Source organism: Echinops telfairi, unplaced genomic scaffold (assembly GCF_000313985.2).
Source record: "Echinops telfairi isolate 266 unplaced genomic scaffold, ASM31398v2 ScPeMD7_23;HRSCAF=83, whole genome shotgun sequence".
Classification (NCBI taxonomy): Eukaryota; Metazoa; Chordata; class Mammalia; order Afrosoricida; family Tenrecidae; genus Echinops; species Echinops telfairi.
Genome location: NW_022103920.1, coordinates 21815907 through 21822499, shown reverse-complemented (window position 1 = coordinate 21822499; position 6593 = coordinate 21815907).

The window sequence follows — 6593 nt, the reverse complement described above, 5'->3', positions numbered from 1 at the left end:
CTGAAGCAGGGAACTGCTAAGGCAGCTGCACCCTGGTATGAGCATCACAAAGCAAGAGACCCGAGAACTAGAAAGGCAAGGCTCACCACCCATTTATCCCTCCGCCTTTCAATTAGCCCCACGTGATTATCGGCCAGGTTGGCACAATTAACTAACTCACCATCTTTGGACAATTTTTCAACTGTTAAAAAATGTAAAACTATTCCTAGTTTTTACAGGCTGAAGAAAAATAGATGTTAGATGGATTTACCTGTAAGTCACAGCTTACCAGACCCTTGGGGTCAAATATTTTTCATTGCCTGATATGCATGTGAAAGTTAGACATTGAATAAGGAAGACCTAAGAATTGATGCATTTGAGTTATGGTGCTGACGAAGAATATTGAAAGTACCACGGAATGCCAAAAGAACAAACACATCTGTCTTGGAAGACATGGAGCCAGAATGCTCCTTAGAGGCAAGGACGGCAAGATGTCATCTCACATACTTTGGACCTGTGGCCAGGAAGGACCAGTCCTTGGAGATGGACATCATGCTTGGTATAATGTTGGGTCAGTGAAAAAGAGGAAGACCTTTGACAAGATGGATTGACACTGTGGTTGCATCCCTGAGCAGAAACATAAGAACAATTCTGAGAATGGCATTGGACCAGGAAGTGTCTCATTTGCTGGAAGTGACTCAATGGCACCTAGCAACAACAACAACCAGGGGTCAAGTTATTATGGAAATGCATTTGACTGTGTGGATAATAACAAAATATGAGTAACACTGAGAAGAATGAGAATTCCATAACCCTTCATTGTGCACATGCAGAGCCTGTACATGGACCTAGAGGCAGCGATACCAACAGAACAAGGGACTACTGCAGGAAAGCTGCGCATCAGGGTTGTATCCATCTACCATACTTCCTAAATGTTTATGCTGAGCATATAATGGGAGAATATGGCAGCAGAATTGGAGGAAGGCTTATTAACAACCTGTGATATTCAGGTAGCACAATCTTGTTGACTGAAAGCAAAGAGGACTTGCTTACGAAGGTCAAAGACTGCAGTATTCTGTACAACTCAACGTAAAGAAAATGAAAGTTCCCACAAATGGACCAACAGACACCATCATGATAAATGGAGAAAAAAATCCAAGTTGTCATGGATTTAATTTTGCTTATGTGCATAGTTAATGTTCATGGGCGTCAAGACATCAAAGGACATATTGCACTGGGAAAATCCGCTGTACAAGACCTCTTTAAATTGTTGAAGACTCAGGATATCACTTTGAAGATTAAGGTGCACCTGCCCTACGACATCCTGGGCTTTCTACTCCTGTAAAAAGGTACAGCCTCAGAAACCCACCGAGGCAGTTCTTCCCTGCCCTACAGGATTGTTATGAGTCACCACGGACTCGAAGGCAGTGACTTTGGCTTTGGCCCCAAGACATGCTATTATTCATCGCCTCATATGTGTGTAAAAAGTGAGCAAAGATCAAAGAAGAATGGATACATTTGATTTTGGCATTGGTGAAGAATAATGACAGCACCATGGACCGCCAAAAAGACAAAACTGTCACGGTAGAATAGTGATCCTTATAAGTAAGGACGGAGAGACTATGTCTCATGCACTTTGGGCTTGTTATCAGGAGAGGCCGGTCCCTGGAATAGGACATCGTGATTGGTCCAGTGGAGGGTCAGTGAAAAAGGAAGACGTCAAGGAGATGGACTGAAAAGTGGCTGCAGCCAAGGGCTCACACAAAACAAGGATGAGACTGCACAGGACTCGTCAGTGTTTTGTTGTGCTGGGCACCGGGTCACGACGAGTCAGAACCCGTCTGATGGCACCTGAAAACAGCAAAGGGCTCAAAGAAAGCTTCCAGGAGAAGGTGACATTTGATTAGGATTTTTAAAGAACAGGGGAGCTATCAGGTTTACAAAAGAATTTGATGATGAGACTAGGGCTTGGAGAAGGCCATTCCAGAGCAAAGAAACAGGATACTATGATACTATACAAATTAGCTGAAAATCAGAGGTTGAATGTGATTCAGTAAAAACAATTTGGTAAAAAAAAAGTTAATGTTTCAGTCACTTTCCTCCTTAGTGGATTAAAATAGGACTATGGTTTTTCCCTTAAGCTATTTTTCTGGTAACAAAAATGGTATAAGATCACTAAAAAAATCAGAATCTACCAATAAGCAAAAGAACATAAAGATCCCCACAATCCCATCCACATAGAACAATTATTGATATTTTTCATGCATCTTTTTAGACCCTTCTTAATGAATATTTAAACATAAATTTAACTTCTTTCCTCCAAAAAAAAGACAGCATACATGTCACTATACATCACATTTTATTTACATAATTTTAACAATTATTGGATATTTAGATTATTGTTATTAGTCCCTATTGCTTACTCCAACAGAACCCATGCAAAAATCCCCAAAACCCAAACTCACTCGCAGAGTTGATGCCGGAACATAACTTATCAGAAGGCTGGAAGTTTGCATCCACCTCCAGGCTCCTTGGATGGAAGCACCTCTGATCTACCTCCAAAAGAGTAAACCCAAAAAAAACTCACTGCAATTAAGTCAATAGTAACGCCTAGCACCCCCACAGGACAGGGCAGAACTGCCCCCGTGAGTTTCTGAGACTGCAACTCTTTCTAGGGGTAGAACGCCCAGTCTTTCTTCAGCAGAGAGGCTGATAGTTTCTAACTGCTGACCTTTGGGACCACAGACCAATACTTAATTAATGCAGCACCAGGGCTCCTGAACGGAACCTGCAGTATTTGGCTATTTTAAATTTTAACTCTACCAGAAAATCCAGAAAAGAAATCATTGGCTAAAAATCAGAGATAAAAACACTGTCTCCCACACAGGCAAGACTTGAGGCTTCACCATGGTACACCAGACCAAGACACTGGGTTCAAACTCAACTGTCCTGCCTGTCAGTGGCTCTCAACCTTCCGAATGCCGTGACCCTCTAATACAGTTCCTTATGTGTGGTGACTCCCTAACCATAAAATTATTTTCATTGCTACCTCATAACCGTGATTTTGCTATTGTTATAAATTGGACAACCCCTGTGAAAGGGTCGTTCGATCCCCAAAGGGGTCACGACCCACAGGTTGAGAACCACTGTCTTAGCCAAAGAATATGTCTATCTGAATCACAGATTGTATGATTAGTAAAATGAAAGGCTGTGAAATTTCTTCTGACTGAAGAATAAAACTAGTATGGGAGAATGCTGAGGACTGGGCTGGGTTCACAGAAGTTCGTCAAAGAACTTCATGATGAAAGCCAAGGGCAGGTATCCAAGGATACCAAGGGGAGAAGTGACCTGATGTTTATATAGACTTTGTAACTATGGCGGTGAAACAGGGAGGGGAATGGACTCAGTACGGTGTAGGCAGGTGCAGGAAGGCCAGTTAGACCATTGTCCTGATCTAGGAACCAGTGATGCAGACTTGGGAAAGCTATGTCTGTGTAGAGAAGACAAAAGATGTAGAGCAGGGGTTAAGAAAGAACACACTCACAGAATTTGGTTACTGGTGAGATGTAGTCAACAGGGCAACAAAAGAGAGGTCTTAGGTTGACCATTTGTGAAGCCACAAAATGGGGTAGGGAAAAGAAGAGGAACAGATTCAGGAGGGGGAAAATGAGTTGGGGTTTAAATCTATGATGCCTTAAGTGCCTACACGTTTGGATCTGTAGGTCTGGAATCGTGGGGATGGGATCTGCCCTAGAGGTAAGGATTGGGTGTCATGTGGCATAATAGAAATGCCTCTAGTTGGGTCAAAAATTTCAGTCAGCATGAGATTCAAGTCTTAGTCATCAAATAAATACCTCCTCGACTTTCCACCCCCACGTTTTTACTTAAATTGTCTCTCCAGTTCATACTGCCCTTTCCCATCTTCTTCTTCTTTTTTTAAAAAAAATTATTTTATTGGGGGCTTGTCCAACTCATCCCAATCCATACATCCATCCATTGTGTCAAGCACATTTGTACATTTCGTGCCATCATCATTCTCAAAACATCTTTCTACTTGAGCCCTTGGTATCAGCTCCTTATTTTTTCCCCTCCCTCCCCGCCATGCCTCCCTCACAAACTCTTGATAATTTATAAATTATTAATATTTTGAATGTCTTACACTGTCTGGCATCTCCCTTCACCTACTTTTCTGTTTTCCATCCCCCAGGGAGGGGGTTATATGTAGATCCTAGTAATCTGTTCCCCCTTTCTACCCCACCTTCCCTCCACCCTCCCGGTATCGCCACACTCACCACTGGTCCTGAAGGGATCATCTGTCCTGGGTTCCCTGTTTCCAGCTCCTATCTGTGCCAGTGTACATCCTCTGGTCTAGCCAGGTTTGTAAGGTAGAATTGGGATCATGATAGTGGGGAGCAGGGGAGGTGAGGAAGCATTTAAGAACTAGAGGAAAGTTGTATGTTTCATCGTTGCTACCCTGCACTCTGACTGGCTCGTCTCCTCCCCGAGATCCTTCTGTAAGGGGATGTCCAGTGGCCTACAAATGGGCTTTGGGTCTCCACTCTGCACTCCCCGCCTCATTCACAATGATATGATTTTTGCTCTTTGATGCATGATACCTGATCCCTTCGACACCTCGTGATCACACAGGCTGGTGTGCTTCTTCCATGTGGGCTTTGTGGCTTCTCAGCCAGATTTCCCCACCTTCTTGGATCAATAAGTTACTCCTCTTTCCAAGGCCATTTTCTTCCAAAAAACATATTTATTCCAATCATCTCAGCCCTTACTGTTCTTTGCTCAAGCTTTCTATTTGGTGCCTACTACACTGAATAAAGAATATGGAAGAAAATTGATGTATTTGAATTGTGGTGCTGGAGAGGAATATTGCCATGGAATGCTAAAACGTCTAACTGAACTGTCTTGGAAGAAGTGTAGCCAGAGGGCTCCCTTGAGGCTAGGACGGCAAGACTGTCTTACGTACTTTAGACATGTTGTCAGGAGACCGGTGCCTGACATCGAGTCAGGTAGGGTCGAAGAGCAGAGAAGGAGCGGAAGGTCCTCAAGGAGCTGGAATGACACGATGGATGCAACACGGGCTCAGGCGTAGGAATAGCCGTGAGGATGGTGCAGGACCAGACAGTGCGTAAGTTCTATTGTGCTATGAGTAGCTATGAGTCATACACAACTCAATGCCACTTAACAACAACACATTTTCTGTTACATTATACTGTGTGTGCCTGACTTAGTCTTCCTGCTCTACTGCATTATACATCGAGAATGGGGACATGACTGATATTTACGCCTTATACAGAACACATGTATTCGAGTACCCAATTCCACTGTCACTGATTTGATTTCGACTCATAACAACCCTATAAGAACTGCCCTATAGCGTTTCTAAGAATGTAATCTTTCTGGAAGCAGACGTCCACATCTTTCTACATTGACCCGGTGGCTAGCCCAGTGCTTATCCCACTCCACCTCCCAGGCTCCTTACACATCTACTTAAATAGATGGCAGTAATTACCTACCCAACAAATAAGAGGAGATTGGCCCTAGGGTCTAGGGCCGGGCTGGTCTTGCACATGGAGGCCGAGAGGCTCCAGGGAGAGACATCAGTAAGGAGCCAGTCGACATTTGCCAGTGTGGACTATCCACATCTGTTCTCAGTGGCCACCTCCCCACAGACTCTGTCCCTTTCCCATGCATGACCTGGGGACAGGACTCAGGCTGCAGTCATGAGTGGCTGTGTGGTCGGTAATTGGGGTAGCACCTGGGCAAGCCAAGGGCTGCCAACTGGAAAATGGAAGTAAGTCATCCTGCGGTCAAAGGATGTCTCTCAACTCATAAACTTTAGAACCCTAGCTCTTGACACATTTTCACTCTGGAGCTGGGGTTTTGATCTATCACTTACCTATTTGCTGATGGCCCTGCACTAGTTGTCAGGTGACCAATCGGCTCACTGTACAGTCTTTAACCCAAGTCCATTTGTTAGAAACACATTTTTTTGTCAGTCTTTGCATAATATATTTAGATTTTGGGGAGGGGGGTGAAAATGTAAAGCTCACACGTTACATGGTCAACATAGACCTGGTCAGGCTGCATTCTGTCGAGCGGAGAAGACCTGCAAGACCTGGAAAAACAGGCAGGCCCGCTGAGTTCCGGCTCTCACTGTTCTCGTTGTACATTTATTTCCACTAACCTGTTCATGTCTTCCTAGAAATTAGGTCAATTGATAGCTGTGATGACCAAGCAGGAGACCCACAGAGAGCTGGACCTGCCACACGCAGGCCAGCAAGGTGACACTCCCCAGACGTCTCTATTCGCTTTTCTCTGGATGCTGGCATGCGTTTTTGGAGAGGCTCTCCGAATTGAAGAGGACTCGTGAGCTGTCAAAATTTGCTGGGATGAACAATAGTTCTTTGACCTCAAAATTTTCAGTAGTAAAGGACACCTTTAAAGATACAAAAGGCAAACCTTATTATCTTTTTTTTTTAAGTCGTTTTATTAGGGGCTCATACAACTCATCACAATCCATACATACATCAATTGTATAAAGAACATTTGTACATTTGTTACCCTCATTATTCTTTTTTTAAATTATTTTATTGAGGGCT